At 43.4% G+C, this 17956-nt stretch overlaps 1 protein-coding gene across 3 annotated transcripts in view; it reads right to left on the bottom strand.

Annotated features, from left to right (window-relative positions):
- Positions 1 to 16017, bottom strand: part of VRK1 (VRK serine/threonine kinase 1) — an 85330-nt gene extending 69313 nt beyond the window's left edge. For 2 of the 3 annotated variants that reach the window (XM_047796163.1, XM_047796165.1), the window contains exon 1: positions 14386 to 14497. The gene's annotated coding sequence lies outside the window, so the exon portion shown is untranslated. Of the gene's footprint in view, positions 1 to 14385; positions 14498 to 14895; positions 14930 to 15829 lie in introns of those variants that run through there. The other variant, XM_047796164.1, reaches the window with a different exon arrangement.
- Between the last annotated feature and the right edge of the window lie 1939 nt (positions 16018 to 17956).

Raw genomic sequence — 17956 nt, 5'->3', positions numbered from 1 at the left:
TGGTAAAGTGGAACTGACTAAAATTTAGAATTTCAGTTCAACAAAAGACCACATTAGAAGAGTGACATGGCAAACCACAGGGTGGGAAGAGATTTTCACAATTCATATGCTCAACAGAAGAGTCATATCCAGAACATATAAAAACTCCAACATTTCAATAAGAAAAAGACAAACCAACCAATTTGTCAAAAACGGGCAAAAGAGGTGCCTAAGCACTTCACAACACAGGATAACTAAAAGGCTAATAGCATATGAAAAGATGTTCAAATCACTAGTTATCAGGGAAATGCCAATTAAACCACACTGAGATTGTCAACACAACCACAGAATGGATGAAAAAGAAATGTTTAATGTTTAAATGACAGTTCTAAGTGGAGGTGAGGCTGCAGAGTAACAGGAATTCTCATACTTTGCCGGTAGGAATATGAACTGATACAACCACTTTGGAAAACTGTTTGTATTTACCTATTAAAGCTAAAGATACACATAATCTATGAGCAGCAACTTTACTCTTAGAGCGCTACTCCCCTAAAATGAATGTGTGTGTGTGTGTGTGTGTGTGTGTGTGTGTGTGTGTGTGTGTGTATATACACCAAGAGACACGAACAAGAATGATTACAGCAGCATTACTCATAACTGCTCCTAAGGAGAAACTACTCAAATACCCACCTACAGTAGAATGGATAAATTGTAGAATATAATTTGTGGTGGTTTTTTAAAATGGTCACAAACTTCTTGACATACGTTCCATGAAGATACGGGGTCTAAGTTCCCTCCTCTTGAATCTAGGCAAATTTGTGTCTATTTCAACCCCCAGAGTTCAGTGGAAGTGCTGCTCTCTGACTTCTAAGGACAAGTCACTCTCAGGAAACCCACTGGGACCAGCCAACCTGCTGTGAAGAGTCAAGGCCTCGTGGAGAATCTGCAACCAGGACATAGTCACCCTTATAGCAACCACTATGCTCGCGATAAGGTGATAAAAATTAGCCCCAAAACAGAAGAGGATGCACATGCACTGAAGAAAATACCAACCTACGCCCCTGCACAGGCAATGTCCAATTTAAGCTTGGAACCCTGTTACAAGGGCCTGGATGAGGAGGCAGGAGCTCATCTCTAAATTGAGAAAATACCAGAGAGACCATGCTCCCCAGACATATCCTAAACCTCCTCTCCTCCTCGAAGGAGTCTCTGCTTCCAGAGACTGACACTAACCTTCCTCTGGCCACATGTGATCGTCAACCCCATTCAGCCTTTTCCAGCAGCAATGTCTGAACACCATCTTAACAGCCCACCAGGGAATCAAAAGTTGCAAAGAGGCAAAGCAAGTTTCAAGTCAAAGTTTCTGCCTCCATTGAAACTGTTCTAGATATACCACTGGGAAAATAAAAAAGGAAGGTGCTCTGTTCAGTAACCCCAGATGGTCCTGGTCTTCAAGACATGCTGGCGCAGGTGCCATCCACGGGAGAAAGGGAATGCCTAAATGGCTCCAGACCCCAGCCGCCGCAGAAGAGGGCACACTCTCCTCACCGAATTCCCACCCAGAGAAGCTACAAGCATAATAACATGGCGGTGTTTCACCCCACTAAGTTTGGAGTGGCGTGCTATGCGGTAATCAATAACCAAAACTAGTGCGTTATGCAGTAAGAGATAACCCAAACTACAAAAAACACAACATACTATATGCAACAACACAGAAGAATCTCAAAATACAATGTTGAATACAAGAAGCCAAGTTAAAAGGAGTACCCAGGGTATAATGCATTTGCATAGGAATTCAAAACCAGGAAAAACTTGGCTGTTGTTACAGACGGCAGAATAGCGGTTACCTTAGGGGGGAATAATTACTAGAAAGGGGCACAACAGAGGTTTCTCAAGTGCCAGAACAGCAAACGTCTTGATCCTGGTGGTGGTGATCACAGTGTGCTCACCATGTTAAAAAAAAAGAAGAAGGAAGAAAATCATTGAGCTAGCTGCTTAAGACTTACACACTCTTTCCAGTATGTATTTTATCAGGAGAACTTGGTAACGTGACGCATGTAAGGGTATGAAGGCGAAATAAAGAATGCCTCTAGGTTTTCGGGCATAATTGACAAAGTAATGCCATTAACTCAACAGTTAAACCATGGGACAAATAAAAACAAGAGCAGAAAGCAGAGATCACGTCCTATTCTTTTTGTATACAAGTATCTACCCCGGTACTTAACGCACAGTCACCCCAGCTTCTGAGACACTCCTCCCATCCCCATGCCACCTTTCTACCCACGCCTTCGTGGTCTCCTTTGCGCCCAGCAGCCTCTGACCACTGGGATTTCCCAGGCTTCCATCCCCAATTCCCTTCTCACACTCGTGCTCATGGGTCCACACTGCCCCCTCCTTCCTCCAGGATTTTCAATCTCAGTTGACGGCATCATCATCACCTACTTGTTCTTTTAACCTAGAAACTTTAGAGCTGACCATTTAACAGGATAAATGTTAAGTTCCATGCTTGGACCCCAAAACTAATGCATAAAAACAAGATGAAGAAAATATGGCTTAACCAAATCTAGGGGTTTTTATTCAACTTGAGGTTCAAAGTATAATGTTGGTCATCAAAAGGACATAGCTGATAATGAAAATATAGTATGTAGAAGAAAAAAGGTAATGTTCTTTCCTACCCTAATGGAAGAAAAGTGATTTGTATCCAAAACAAGAGATGCAACTCTGTTTTTTACTTATCAAGCCCTGCCTGGAATACTGCATTCAATTTTAAGCACTATAATTTAAAAATGGAATTAGGTCAAAGGAAAGTCACCACTATGGTGAAGGGACATGAAATCATGTCTTGTAAGGAACAGCTAATGAACTAGATGGAGATATTTCACCTCATAAAGACTGAGAGAGGCGTCCCCATCGTGGCGCAGTGGAAACGAATCCGACTAGGCTTACACGTTTGATCATGAGGTTGCACGTTTGATCCCTGGCCTTGCTTAGTGGGTTACGGATTTGGCATTGCGTTGGTGAGCTGTGGTGTAGGTCGAAGACGCAACTTGGATCCTGCGTTGGTGTGCCTGTGATGCAGGCCAGCAGCTGTAGCTCCAATTGGACCCCTAGCCTGGGAACCTCCATATGCCTCAGGTGCAGCCCTAAAAGGCCAAAAAAAAAAAAAAAGACTGAGAAGAACTGATGACCAACTTTGAGTGTTTGAAAGAAGGTTATGCAGAACAGCATTTTTCAGTTTTTCCACATATCTCTAAAAGACAGGATTGGGTGGGAGAAATAAGAAAGCAGACTTCCACTCAAGACATGAAAGAACTTTCTAAAAGGCAAGGCTTGATTAAAAACAGGATAGAGTAGTGATTCTTAAGTAGGGACAATTTTGCCCCCCTGGTCAGAAATGCTGAACACCCAACAATTCAGAGAACAACCCCCTACAACAAAGAACAACTCATCTAAAACGTCACCAGAGTAGATAAGAAATGAGGTCCTGCTGTACAGCACAAGGAACTATATCTAGTCACTTGCGATGGAACATGATGGAGAATAATGTGAGAAAAAAAAAAAAAAATATATATATATATGACTGGGTCACTGTGCTGAAAGTAGAAATTGACAGAACACTGTAAACCAACTACAATGGAAAAAATAAAAATCATTTAAAAAATAAAAATAAAATAAAATAAAGGTCACCAGTCCTATGGTTGAAAAACCCTATTTTAAAGGGCTTAACCTCTCAAATATACAAACAACTTATACAACTCGACAGCAAAAGAACCAACCCAATTGAAAAATGGGCAAAAGACCTGAATAGACATCTCCAAAGAAGATATACAGATGGCCAACAGGTACATGAAAAAATGCTCAACATCACTAATTATTAGAGAAATGCAAATCAAAACTACTGTGAGGTACTACCTCACACCTGTCAGAATGGCCATCATTAACAAGTCAACAACTAACAAGTGCTGGAGGGGGTGTGGAGAAAAGGGTACCCCCCTACACTGTTAGTGGGAATGCAAACTGGTACAACCACTATGGAAAACAGTATGGAGGTACCTCAGAAAACTATACACAGAACTACCATATGACCCAACAATCCCACTCTTGGACATATATCCAGACAAAACTTTCCTTGAAAAAGATGCATGCACCCATATGTCCACTGCAGCACTATTCACAAGAGCCAAGACATGGAAACAACCTTAATGTCCATTAACAGATGCATGGATTAAGAAGATGTGATACACACACACACATACACACACGCACACACAATGGAATGCTACTCCACCATAAAAAAGAACAAAATGATGCCATTTGCAGCAACATGGATGGAAACAGAGACTCTCATACTAAGTGAAGTAAGTCAGAAAGAGAAGGACGAATACCATGTTATGATATCTTCTGAGATATCATACGACATCTAATATACGGCACAAATGAACCTTTCCACAGAAAAGAAACTCACGCACATGGAGAACAGACTTGTGGTTGCCAAGGGGGACGTGGAAGGAGTGGGATGGACTGGGAGTCTGGGGTTAATAGATGTAAACTATTGCATTTGGGGTGGATAAGCAATGAGATCCTGCTGTATAGCACTGGGAACTATCTAGTCACTTGGGATAAACATGATGGAGGATAATGAGAGAAAAAGAATATATATATATATATATATATGACTGAGTCATACATATATACAGCAGAAATTGACAGAACACTGTAAACCATCTATAACAGAAAAAATAAAAATCATTAAAACAAAAAAGGGAGTTCCCGTCGTGGCGCAGTGGTTAACGAATCCGACTAGGAACCATGAGGTTGCTGGTTCGGTCCCTGCCCTTGCTCAGTGGGTTAACGATCCGGCGTTGCCGTGAGCTGTGGTGTAGGCTGCAGACGCGGCTCAGATCCCACGTTGCTGTGGCTCTGGTGTAGGCCGGTGGCTACAGCTCCGATTCAACCCCTAGCCTGGGAACCTCCATATGCCGCGGGAGCGGCCCAAGAAATAGCAACAACAACAACAATAACAACAACAACAAAAGACAAAAAAAAAAAAAAGAAAAACCCTGTTCTAGAGGCAGTGAGCTCCCCACCACTGGAGGCATTTAATTATAAACCACATAATGGGATAACATCTATCCAATGCGGACTTTAAAGAATGCGTGGGAACAGGATTATCCGTTTCAGATAACTCTCCAGAGAGAAATACCTGGGGTACATTACAGTGATGATAAGAGCAACGATGATACACACTCACTGAACACTTACACTGGGCCAGAGAGTATACCAGGGGAGTCACTGCTCATGTTTCACAGGTAATTCTCACAATGACCCTAAAAAATAGCTATTATTTTACCTGAATTCGATGGTAAAACTAGGTTGCCCTAATGTCACACAGCAGTTCATCTTTGAGCTCAGATCTATCTAACTCCAGTTATGCATATCACTGTCCAAACCAAAAAGACTAATGACTTCAAAGCTTCTGTACTCCAGAAACAAATGAAACAGCACATTCTCTAGAAGTATCGGGACAACGTCTGAACAGGTCTGTAGTCACTGCAAACCTAGCTGGCTGGGAGAAAGAGGACGGGATTATCTGAAGTAGTCCTGTGATGAAGGAGCGAACAATTATCCTGATTGTCCCCAGTTGCCCACTTCCGTAAGAGCCAAGAAGTTCTACATACCCGTGGAATCTTGGTCAGAAGCTGAGATTAATGATGACATCCCTTTATCCACAGGCGTGAGAGCTCGGGATGGACAGACGTTTGAACATCCCCGACTGGGAATCCTGCCCTTAACAAACACACTAGATGCAGATACATGGTTTCTTGGCTGCCTCTGCGCACGCCCATCTGTCAGGATGGCAGTGTGCCTGCTCACATGTTGGTCAAACTGTCACTAGGGCATAGGTGCCAAGCAATGATAGTTTTAAATGGGCAGCTTGCATAGCACTGGAAGAGCTTGCTCTTCTGCAGAAAAAGAAAAATTCTCCGTGGTAATACTGAAGGGTTGCAATCACAAGTGGAATATTCTTGGTCAATCTCAACATTTCAGTGGAAAAAAGACCTAGACTTGTAGAAAAGAATCAGACTAAAGAAATTAAATCAAACAGAAAAGGTACTTTGAAGACAAATAAGTGACTACACTGAAGCTTTTCACGCTGCCAATCTTTCATTAATATACGTCATGGTAATCTCTCATACAGGAAAATCCTCTGCTCAACAAGTCACCACGAATGTTTTATAAAAACGGGATGATATGCCTTTCCATGTCCTAAATTAAAAAGTTGAAAAGCATGGATATTTTCTAGTTCGACATTAAAAAAAAGTTCTTTTTGTTGAGTGGCTATTTTTTAAATGGGTCTACCCTATATCCAAGATAGTCTTTTAAATGTACAGAAGAAGGCAGAAACCAAATGAGATACACAAAGGTGAGGAGAAAAATATAATCTGCTTGGCGAAAGAAACCAAGAAGGGAAGTGGGTGTGAAGAAAACAGAAATTGAGTATTTTGGGTCACGAATGGATTAATTAGGACTTGGGGGCCATCACCCGTCACATCCTCTGACTGCATAAGCACAATGTCCCCAAACCACGTTTAGGTTCCTAGTCCACCTTGAAGACCCTCTGCATCCCCGGCATGAGGTATCTGCTGTTCTTACTGCCTGGAAAGGCTTCCCTCAGACTACAACCCGAAAGCTGCAATTCGAGCCGTGTGTCCTTGTTCGGTCCTCGGTGACTGTGAAGAACAGCTGGTCGTCATCATTCTCCGTGTAGTTCTTCATACACAAGCACCAGGACATACTGATTAAACAACCCCTGAGTCTCCTCTTAGCCATGATAAATAAAAGTGATTCCATTAACTTCTCCTCATTGGACCAATTTATCAACCCTTTATGTTTTTATCACTTCAACTGCTCACTCCTTGAACCCTTCTTAGGCCTGATCAGAAATGTCATCCACGTCAACATGAGCCAACAGAAACTACTCTTCTTCCCACATGTACCACTTACTAAAAGCAGCATTAATCTGAAGGGCTGCGAAAGTCCAGTTGAGTTCTCCATATTCATCCCTGACAGCAGCGACAAAAGCCTGAAATCTACTATTCTTCTAGGAAATACAAACAACTTATTGCCATAAAGGGACATCACTGTTATGGCTTTCTGGTAGACATGTGTAAAGACAAACATGCGAAGTCAAATGAAGGGTCATGGCTACAACCTGTGCTTCCTACCAACCTATCATTGCCACGCGTGGCCCTAAAACTTCCCTTGAACACCATTTCTACCATATCATTCTCCTGCTCAAAAACTATAGTACCTTCTAGTAGCCAATGAAACTGATCATCAACTAGCCTGGAGTTTTCTATATTCAACTACCCTCCCTTGACTTCCCTCCTCGCCTTCATTCCACGACTCCCCCAAACAGCCAGTTCTCATTACTTTCTCTAAGACCTAACTCTGTTCACACTATTCTCTAAAATGTTTCCCCTTCCTCTCAAATCTATACATACTTTTTTTCAAGACTCAAGCCATGCCGTATCGTCATAAATCTGTATTAATTTTCGGCTCCCCCTGATTATCAGTTGTCCCACTGCGCTAGCAGCATTTCTTATCTCATTAAACTCTGGTATCCTTTCACCTTGCTATGCTGGAAAATTCCTTTTCCAACCCATGTGAATGGACCACAACAACACTTAATTGCTTACTCATTTCCTCCTATCTTCATTTTGTATGCAGTTCAATAAATGGTCTTAGAACAGCAGAACATCCATAAACAAACGAAAAGGGGAAAAAAAAAAAAAGAATTACGACCTAAGACCTAAACATCACACCCTCTGCAAAAATCAACCCAAAATAGACCTAAACGTAAGGCATAAAATCGTAAAACAGTTAGAAAAGAAAGCTTGGAACATCTACCTGACCTAGAGTTTGGCAAAGAAGTCTGAGATGTGCCCGACACCAAAAACGATCCATACCTTGACAAGTTGGACTTCATCAAAATGAAAAACTTTTGTGCAGCAGAAGACACTGTAAGAGAATGAAAAGACAAGCCACAGACAGAGAGTATATTTACAAATCACATATCTGGCAAAGGACTTATATGCAGAATATAAGAACACTCTAAATTCAACAGTAAGAAAACAAACAACTTAGAAAATGGGCAAAAGATTTGAACAGACAAATCACCATATAAAATATGCATGTGTAGGAGAGAAAAAAAATTTCTTCTATCCTGCGGATTCTTTTGGCCGGTATATTAATTGACATGACAAATTAACAGGAGAAAAACAATTTTAATTACACCTCCATAAAAATACAGGACCCAAGGGCAAGGCGGGCAGTTGAGGCTTATATGCCACCCTGAGCAAAGGAATGGGACAGGGGCCTGGGACTTCAAGGGGGACAAGGGTAACTCACAGGACATAAGATGAACTAAAACAGATAAGACAAGAACGCAATTGAGGGGGAGATAAAAAGCTCCAGTCTTTTATATCTTCACTGTTGTGAGCATGCCTTAGTGGCACATTTTGGGTAAGCTCCGTCTGCCTTCGAATGGCAAACAAGCCTGTGTAAAGATGGTCAACATCATTAGCTATCAGGGAAATGCCCATGAAAGCCATTAGGAAATACCCATACACACCTATTAAAACGGCTAACAAAAAAATACTGCTAACACCAAATTCTGGTAAAGGTGTGGAGAAATCCATCTCATAGGGTGATGGTGGGAGTGTAAAATGGTACAGCTCTGGGAAGGTTTGCAATTTCTTCACAGGTTAAATACACACTTAACTCTACAACCCAACAGGTGCACTTGAGTATTTATCCTAGAAAAATGAAAATTTATATTCTCGCTAAAACCTGTACATGAGTGTTCATGAAAGCTTTTTTGTAGCAGCCAAAAACTAGGTAACTCACATGTCCCTCAGGGGGTGAATAAATGTGGTAGAAACATACAATGGATGAGCATAATACAATGATCAAAACTAGGAAACTGAAGGTAGTTCCCTGGTGGCTCAGAGGATTAAGGATCCAATGCTGTCACTGCTGTAGCATGAGTTTGATCCCTTATCTGGGAACTTCCGCACGCCACAGGCAAGGCCAAGAAAAAGCAAAAAAAGAAAACTAGGGAATTGACATTCATACAGCATTATAATTAAAGTACTTACCCAAATTTCAGTTTTTACATTCTGTGTGTGTGTGTGTGTGTGTATGCACATGTATGGTTGTGAGTCATTTCATCATGGGTATCTTATAACCACCACAATAATTAGGATATAGACTGTTCAATCCAAAGAAACTCCCTCTTGCTACTCCTCTAAAGCCACACCACAGCCCCAGCCGTCACCCCGGCAAAACTGGCCCCTTCTCCATTTCCATGAGCATTTTGGGAATGCTACATAATGGAATCCTCATCACATGACTTTTTGAGATTGGCTTTTTTCACTCAGTACTGTGCCCTTATGCTCCATCCAAACTGCTGCTTGGGTCTCCAGTTTGTGCCTTTTCGCTCTGAATGGTGTTCCGTCACACAGCTATACCACATTTTATTTGACCATTTACCCACTGGAGGATGCAGAGCTGTCTCTAGGTTTTGGCTGCTACAAACAAAGCCACCAGGAACATTCACATACAGGTCTTTGAACATAAGTTTTAATTTTCCAAGGATAAATGCCCAGGAGAGCAACTGCTGGGTATATGTTCAGTGTATGTTTAACTTTTTAAGAATCTGCCAAACTAACTCCCAGAGTGGCTGTGCCAGTTTACATTCCTACCAGCAACACGTGAGGTAATAGAAATTTGAAAGTCACAATTTTTACAATAGTTTCTAAAAGTCTGTAATGCCAGGAAGAGTAAGCCTCTTAAATGCTGTAACCTGACCTCAATTTTATCAAAAAATTAACTTTTAAAATTTTCTTCCTGATTCCCAAATAACAGATTTTTTTCTTAATACATCAAACAGAATTTATCATTAACATGTATATTAATGATTATAATATGCTGACTAATATGTATATTGCTGTATTACAATAAACTGCAATAAGAAGTGGAACAAAAACAACACAGCCAACAGAAACAGCAAGTTTGTTTTTCTGTTCCAGACAGTCTCTGAAGACTAAAGGTTTAACAGCACTTCTTTTTTCCCCCTGACCTGCAGCATATGGAAAGGGGTTGAACTGGAGCTGCAACTGCCAGATCCTTGACGCACTGAGCAAGGCTGAAGAATCAAACCCGCATCCTCAAGGATACTAGTCAGGTTCTTAATCCGCTAAACTGCAAAAGGAACTCCTTAACAGCACTTCTTAACACACAGTGTGATCCCAAAACATTTGTACATATCATCAAATAATGGCATTTGTTCAGCTGCTACTTGGTTAAAAAAAAAAAAAAATTGAAAAAGGCAATTATCTGAAATAACGCTGTAGTTAGCTATAAAATTTCCAACTTCGTGATTTTTTTTAAATTTCAAATAGAAATGACAATTAGATAATGGAGTCTCCTTGGGGTTCTTGGAACAGACATATCTGCCCCAAATGTAAACAGCAGCAAGACGGCCTACCTGCAGAGAGAAAGTGACATAAACACATGGAAAGAAGCTATAGGGCTGTAAAAAGAGTGGGATGGTACTGCCCTGTTCCCAGTGGCTTTCCTGTTCTCATTCAGTCACTTGCAGGACCAACTATATCGTTCCAGACGTTCTGGACATTGAGCTCTGTAAGACAACTGAGTCCTTCCAATAAAGTATACAAATTTGCTTAAAAAGTATATGACAGAACATTCCCAAATCTCAAATTACTAACCTTGCAACTTCCAATTATATGACTTCTATCTAGTGTATCCTCCCGCTTAATATATGTGGCTTCTTGATAAACATTTTAGTGTGAGTATAGGTTTAACATTCACCCTAAGTATCTGCCAGTGTGAATGGCATCTATCTAATTTTCAAATCTGAAAGTACCAGTTCCTATCCTATGGGCCAGAGACCTACAGAGAGACAGGAGTTGCTACAAAGAATCATCAAAATCCACGTACCTACACAAAGACTAAATACATTATACAATTCAAACCAAGTTGACAAAAATGCTGCAGCTAATGAAAATCTTTTTTTGTTGTTGTTGTCTTTTTGTTTTTTTTAGGGCCACACACACCCACGACATGTGGAGGTTCCCAGGCTAGTGGTAGAATCAGAGCTGTAGCTGCTGGCCTACACCACAGCCACAGCAATGCGGGATCCAAGCCACATCTGTGATCTACACCACGGCTCACGGCAACGCCAGATTCTTAACCCACTGAGCCAGGCCAGGGATCAAACCCACATACTCATGGATGCTAGTCAGGTTCGTTAATCACTGAGCCACAAGAGGAAATCTTAATGGAATTCTTTTTTTTTTTTGTCTTTTTGTTGTTGTTATTGTTGTTGTTGTGAAATTCTTAATAAATTTACTGACTAATGTTACTAAAAGCAGTTTCTTGTCATTAGCATTTATTGGTGAATGTTAAAAACCAAACTCTGATTATGGGGAGAAGGGCAGGCTCTCTAGAGTTTTTCTTCAAGTGCTGCCCATACGCCATCCAGAAAAGAAGAGTAGAATGTGCTTGAGTTTGAATGCAAAGATTTAAGACGACACTGGGAGAGATGGAGCAGGAATAACTGGGCGAGTGAATGAAATTACTTCAAAGCAGCGATCGCAGAATGCCAGAATGCGAGGTACTTAAGTGCCATTCAGAAGGTGAGGGGGAAGATGTTAAAGGGCGTGATCCTCCTTACATCGTTATAATGGCAAGTAAGAAATACTCACAGGAATACTGGTCGAAAGGGCCAAACCTGTCCCCGAGGAAGACATCTTGGTTCCACCACCCAGCTAAACGCTTTGTCAGGATTCTATCACCTTTCTAAATTAATCGTGCACCCTTACTAAAAATTCCATGTTATCGCTAAGAGTGTAGTTTTTCAAATGTGCCAGACACAGTGGACTACTTGTGTGCTGGGTGCTAGGTAGCCAGAGTCGACAAGAAACGACCTCTATCAGTGTAAAAGAAATCTTGCTTCAACAAAACACTACAATGGCAAGAACAGACTCTGCACCCAGCACGGTTCCCGATAGAGACATCTGGTGAATAGATGAGTCCACTGCTGCTCCCTCTGAAAAATAACCCAGACAAGCTTGTGAAATATCCTACCAGTCTGAAATATATTCTCCAGTCCTATCCAGCTACCCTTCCATTCTCACAACCCATCAAGACCAATTTCCATGAAAGCCTCACCACCGCACACAAAGAGGCAGCACTCAACTTCCCTTAGGTTCCTGCCCGCTACATGGAGATATCGGCATGTGCGCTGTTCGCGTAAATCTAGGAACCATCCTTCCTCACTTGTTATATATAAGGTGAATGTTTAAGCTCTGCCCCATTTCCAGTAAGTTCTATTTATCAAATCAAAAATACTTTCAAAGTTCTACTTTTTAAATCAAAATTCTACTTATAGCACATCATAACTTACTAGGGATGGCTTTAAGGAAAAATATACATACAGCTGTCCAAGAAAAATCTTTTTTCTTTCCTAGACATCTGGGACTTTCACTTACCTATTTATTATTATTTCACATTAGTTCTCAATTTTAAAAAAAAAGCTGGCCTATTTAAGAAATTTAATTTTAGGGTCTGTCAACATTTTGAATGCATGACTGTTATTTGTAAAATATACATCTGCATCCTGGAATAAGACTCGGCATAAGCTTTCCATATAACCATTTCCTGGGCACTTACGAACTTACTGTATGTCAGGTTCTGTGCTTGACACATTTCTCCACTTTCTCATTTGTTGACCAAATATCCTCTCACAATTTCTGCAACACTGAACATTACGAAGCCCTTACACTCTAAATCTCATCTGTCGTAGATAGTAGCACTAAATGGACAGTAATGCTGAACACAAGTTATTGCCATCAAATTCAAGTTGTTACTGCATTAACCCAGAATCTGAGCAGCAACGCTGAGATGCACAGAGAAAAGCACCCACAGTGGCTTCGGCAGAGAAAGCCAGTGTTAAGTGACAACTTGCTATATCAGAGGATGACCCTGACCTTAACTACCTGTAAATGTAATTCCAGTTACTATATGCCATTTTGGACAGCATAGACATAACCTGAATAAGATGATTATACAAAAAACCCTTGCCTCCCTCTGAAACTACTTTAAAATTGTACATTAAATCCTCCCCAAAAGCATCACACTTCGAAAGTCATGAAAAGCAAGATGCCTTTATTCTGAACGCTTAAAAATAATGCTGCCATACATTTTCTTTTAACCTTGTAAATTTCGCTTAACGGATGGGCAATTCTAGTTGAAAAAAAAAAAAAAGAAAAGAAAAAAATAATAATTAATGAGGCCCTTCAACAGTTTCTTAAAACCACCACCTTCCCAAGAGCAAAATTGGTATCTCCAAACTGTTTCAAGGAGAGATGAGGGAGGGAAAGGACGAGTCAATACATAGCAAGAAGAAAAAAAAAAGGAGGGGAGGGGTGACTTGACAGAAAAGTTAAAAAATGGGTGGACTTAACTAAAACCTAGGGTCTACCTCCTTTCCCTCTCAACCCGGAAACCCTGGTGCGTTTGTCGAATTTAAATAAAGCACCTAAGAGTTTTGACACCAGAGCCAAAAATTATTTCGACGGTAGGAAAAACTATCTGTCGCCCGCGAATACAGCAGCATCAGCAAAAGGTGCCACCCTGCAGCTACGAAGACGGGACAAAGGACAGCTGTCAGAGGCACGCGAAAATCCCTTGTAAAATTCCCCCACCGAGCTCGAACGCCTCGAACCTGCCGCAAGTGCCGCTCTCACCGGGCCTCAGCCGGACCTTGACAGCTAAGAAAGGTGCCCAGGCCTGGAACGCTAGCCCCGGCCGAGCAGGCTCCTTCCCCCATCTCAGGTCTCCAGGCCAACGTCGCCTCCTGAGATGCCCTCCCTCACCCCACCCCCGCCCATCACTCCCGCCCACAGACGCCTGTCCCCGTTTTCAGAGAGCTCTTCGCTTCTGCAAATGGTCAGTTTTGCTTCTATTCTGTTTCCCCTGCAGAACGTGAGTTCCAAGACGGCGGAGGGACCCCGCTGATCCAATCTGGCCTACAGAAGCCATCTCCCAGACCCGGCCGAAGCGCCCAGGATGCCGTGCAAGTCTGACCCGCCTACATGCCGTTCAGAACCGGCCACTGAGCCTTGGGGACCCGCCCGGCCGGTGCAGGGAGCCCGGGGCCGCAGCGGGGCCTGAGGGAAACCCGGCGAGAGAGGACGCCGGCGCCTCCCGAGGTCCCGGCTGCCCTGCCGCCCCGCGCCGGCCCAGCCGCCGACAGCCTCTCCGCGGCCCCCGCTGGGCGCCGGCACTCTTGCTCAGCTCCGCGCGCGGCTACCCTACCCGGAACCGCAGACCGGTCGCCTTCTGCCCAGTACGAACTTCCCGCCGCTTTTGCCGACTTGCAACTCAGTTGAGGCGCCGGCCCCGTCACACTCCGCAGTATGGAGCCTTCTCATTGGCTCGGGTGAGCGGGAGAGGCGGGGCGAACGGGAACGCGCGAGCGGGGCGGAGCCTATGCCGGCCTTCTCCGCCTCCGCGGGCATGGCGGGAGCCGCGGACCGGCGCACCCAGTGCATGCTGGGAAGTGTAGTGTTTTACCGGCAAAGCAAGATCTCGGTCCCTCTTGCCCCGTGGGCACCTGGGAAATGTGGTATAGAGCCCCTAAGTCCATCTTTCTGGTTGAATGCTGTACCTGGCAATGCCTTAAGAACTGAAATAAATATTGCCATTATTCTCAGTAGCTTTTTTAACCAATATGTTGGTTAAAAAAAAAAAAAAAATTCAACCTTAAGGTTACCGTAGGTGAACGGTTGGGCGGAGGGAAGAATTGGGAGTGTAAGTATCACACACCTTCTGACAATTTATTGTATACCGCAGGAGTCACCTATGTGGGGAAAAAAGAAAAGGTATATTTACATGTATGACTGATTCACTTTGCTATATACCTAACACAACATTGTAAGGCAACTATACTCTAATAAAATATTTTTAAAAATAAATGTTGTCACAGAGAAGCAAATAAATAAATGTGTTGACAAAGAGTTGGACGTAAAAGCATCCCTATGTTCCGGTTTGGCCCAGTTCCTCCTCTGCCTACTGGCGTTTGCGTTTTTTCCACCTGAGGATCCACACACTGCAGGCTCCTCCCACAGCAGTCTGGCTCTGGAAGCAAACAGCTTCCAGATCAAATCCTTGCTCTTCCACTCTGTATCTTTATAACCTAGATTACTTAACCTCTATGAGTCTCAGTTTCCTGTTTCTGTCAGGACTAAAGGAGATAGTCTCGAGACAGTCCTTTTTATGTAGTAGATGCTCAATAAAGAGTAGACAGTATAAATATAATTCTGTCCGCTCCTAGCCATGACTCTAAATTCCACCTGTCTGTCGAACCTATTTCAATGCCTACCTAACCTTCTGTAGTATTCCATCTGTAATTCCCTTATGCCACAGTTTGCTTTATAATTATAATCAATCGTCTCAGCCTCCATCACCCATGAGACTGTGAGCTTATCTTGGACCAGAATACTGTTCTAGGTCAAAATCACCAAAGCCATAGGCAGAGGGAGCTTTACAGAGAAACTAGTGAAGCTTAAGCAAGGTCTCTTCCAAAGCCTTCTGTTAGAGGGAGTTTTAGAGGGAGGGGGGTGTTGTTTGCCAAGGTAAGGTACTTTTGTTACGATTTTCTTAAAGTGGAGCCCCCCCCCAAATTGCATGACTTCAGTCCTCACAAAACCTGGAATCACACTTCCCCTTGGACAGTGCGGCATTGTGCCTGGTGACTCACATTTGCCCCTCCAGGGACTCTCACCGGCTCCAGATGATCCTCCAGCCTGCCGGCCCCCAGGAAACTGAGCTGGTTCCTGTGCCCCTGGCTTCCGGTGGATTTGGCCAGCAGGGAACCCCACAGAGAACTGGAGGGAAAGAGAAATGTCACTGAAGGCAAGTATTCCCCTGGATCCTTGTCGGCAAGGTCACCCTCAGCTGAAGGCCACTGCTCCCAGCTCTCCCTTCCAGCTTACAGTGACAGCTTCTTCCCTTGGTGCCCGGGACATGCAGCTGATAACACCACGACTGCTGCTGAGCCAAGATTACTGCTCCATCCCCGTTGTTCCCACGCCCACATCTTGGCCAAAGTCTCATTGCAAATAAACCCTCCTCAACTTAGCCTGTTTCAAATGTGTTATCTGCTTCTTGCTGAGACCTTAACAGAAACATTTGCACAAAGGGAGCACTCGATGAGTATTTATCAGCAAAGAGGTCTCAAGATGAAATTCCCATTGTGGCTCAGTGGTAACGAACCCAGTTAATATCCATGAGGACATGGGTTTGTTTGATCCCTGGCCTCACTCGTGGATTAAGGATCTGGTGTTGCCGTGAGCTGTGGTGTAGGTCACAGACGCAGCTCGAATCCTGCATTCCTGTGGCTGTGATGTAGGCTGGCAGCTACAGCTCTGATTTGACCCCTAGCCTGGGAATTTCCACACGCTGCAAGTGCAGCCCTAAAAAATAGAAAATAAAAGAGGTCTCAAGATTCATACATCTCATGGGTGTGGAATTCCCAGGCAAGAATCTGTGGCCAGAATCCACTGAGAGAATCTCTCCCTCACACACACACACACACACACACACAAAGAGAGAGAAAGAGATGGAGAAACACACCCACACACGCTGAGAAGACTTGGAACAGAACTCATCTTTCACATTATGACCGGGTTCCCCTAACCTCACCAAACGTGTGCAGAAGAAATGTCCCCGCTTCCATGCTGGGTTGGCACCAGCTGGCCTTGAATCGCACTGAAATCAGCAACAGGGCCTGGAGTGTCCCAGGGTGGGAATGGAATGTACTTATTCTGGAGGTCGTGGCTGCCTCAGCCTGGTGGGATAGCTTACTCTTCAACTGCTACTTCAGTGCACTCTGTCCCCAGGCAACTGCTACTGTCTGCAACACCTCGCACATGTGCTGAGATGTCCTCCCAGTACAGAGCCTGGCAGGACATCAGTCTAAGCTGCTGGCACAGAGACTGCCATTCTGAGGTGCTGTAGGTGGGAGTACAACTCTGGGACACTGGAGGCCCTCCATGGATTTTTATGAGTTGACAGCTTGGTATCAAGATCACAGTTATATGGAAAATGGACCCGTGAGGACTGGCTGGAGCTGGGCTTTAGAACAAGAATTGAACTTAAGAGGAAAGGTCGGTGAGTACAGTCCTGCCATATATTCAAAATATCCAACAGTCCGAACAAATGTTTACTGAGCACCTATTGTGAGCAGGAAATTGGGTTAAACTCTGGGAATTCTGAAGGTTCTGGTTTAACTAATGTTTAAGGAGGACTTGCTGTGTATTGGGCATTGTGCTTTTTCACATACACTATCTCAGCTCCTTTTTTTGTCTTTTCCAGGGCCGCACCTGCGACATATAGAGGTTCCCAGGCTAGGGGTCGTATTGGAACTGTAGCTGCCAACCTGCACCACAGCCACAGCAATGCCAGATGCAAGCAGTGTCTGCAACCTACACCACAGCTCACGGCAACAACAGATCCTTAACCCACTGAGGGAGGCCAGGGGTTGAACCCGCAACCTCATGGTTCCAAGTCGTATTCTTTAATCACTGAGCCACGACGGGAGCTCCCTATCTCAGTTCTTAAAAAGGAAAACAAAATTTTAAGTTCAAGTGATTCCAAGGAGTTTAGTACTAACAAAAACACACTACTATAGGAGTCCCCATTGTGGCTCAGTGGAAACGAATCTGACTAGTAACCATGAGGACGCAGGTTTGATCCCTGGTCTCACTCAGTGGGTTAAGGATCCAGCGTTGCTGTGAGCTGTGGTATAGGTAGCAGACATGGCTCAGATCTGGTGTTGCTGTGGCTGTGGAGTAGGCCAATGGCTACACCTCTGATTCAACCCATA

Source organism: Phacochoerus africanus, chromosome 9 (genome assembly GCF_016906955.1).
Source record: "Phacochoerus africanus isolate WHEZ1 chromosome 9, ROS_Pafr_v1, whole genome shotgun sequence".
Lineage (NCBI taxonomy): Eukaryota > Metazoa > Chordata > Mammalia > Artiodactyla > Suidae > Phacochoerus > Phacochoerus africanus.
The sequence above is the reverse complement of the archived record's forward strand: the minus strand, read 5'-3'. Positions and strand labels throughout refer to the sequence as shown.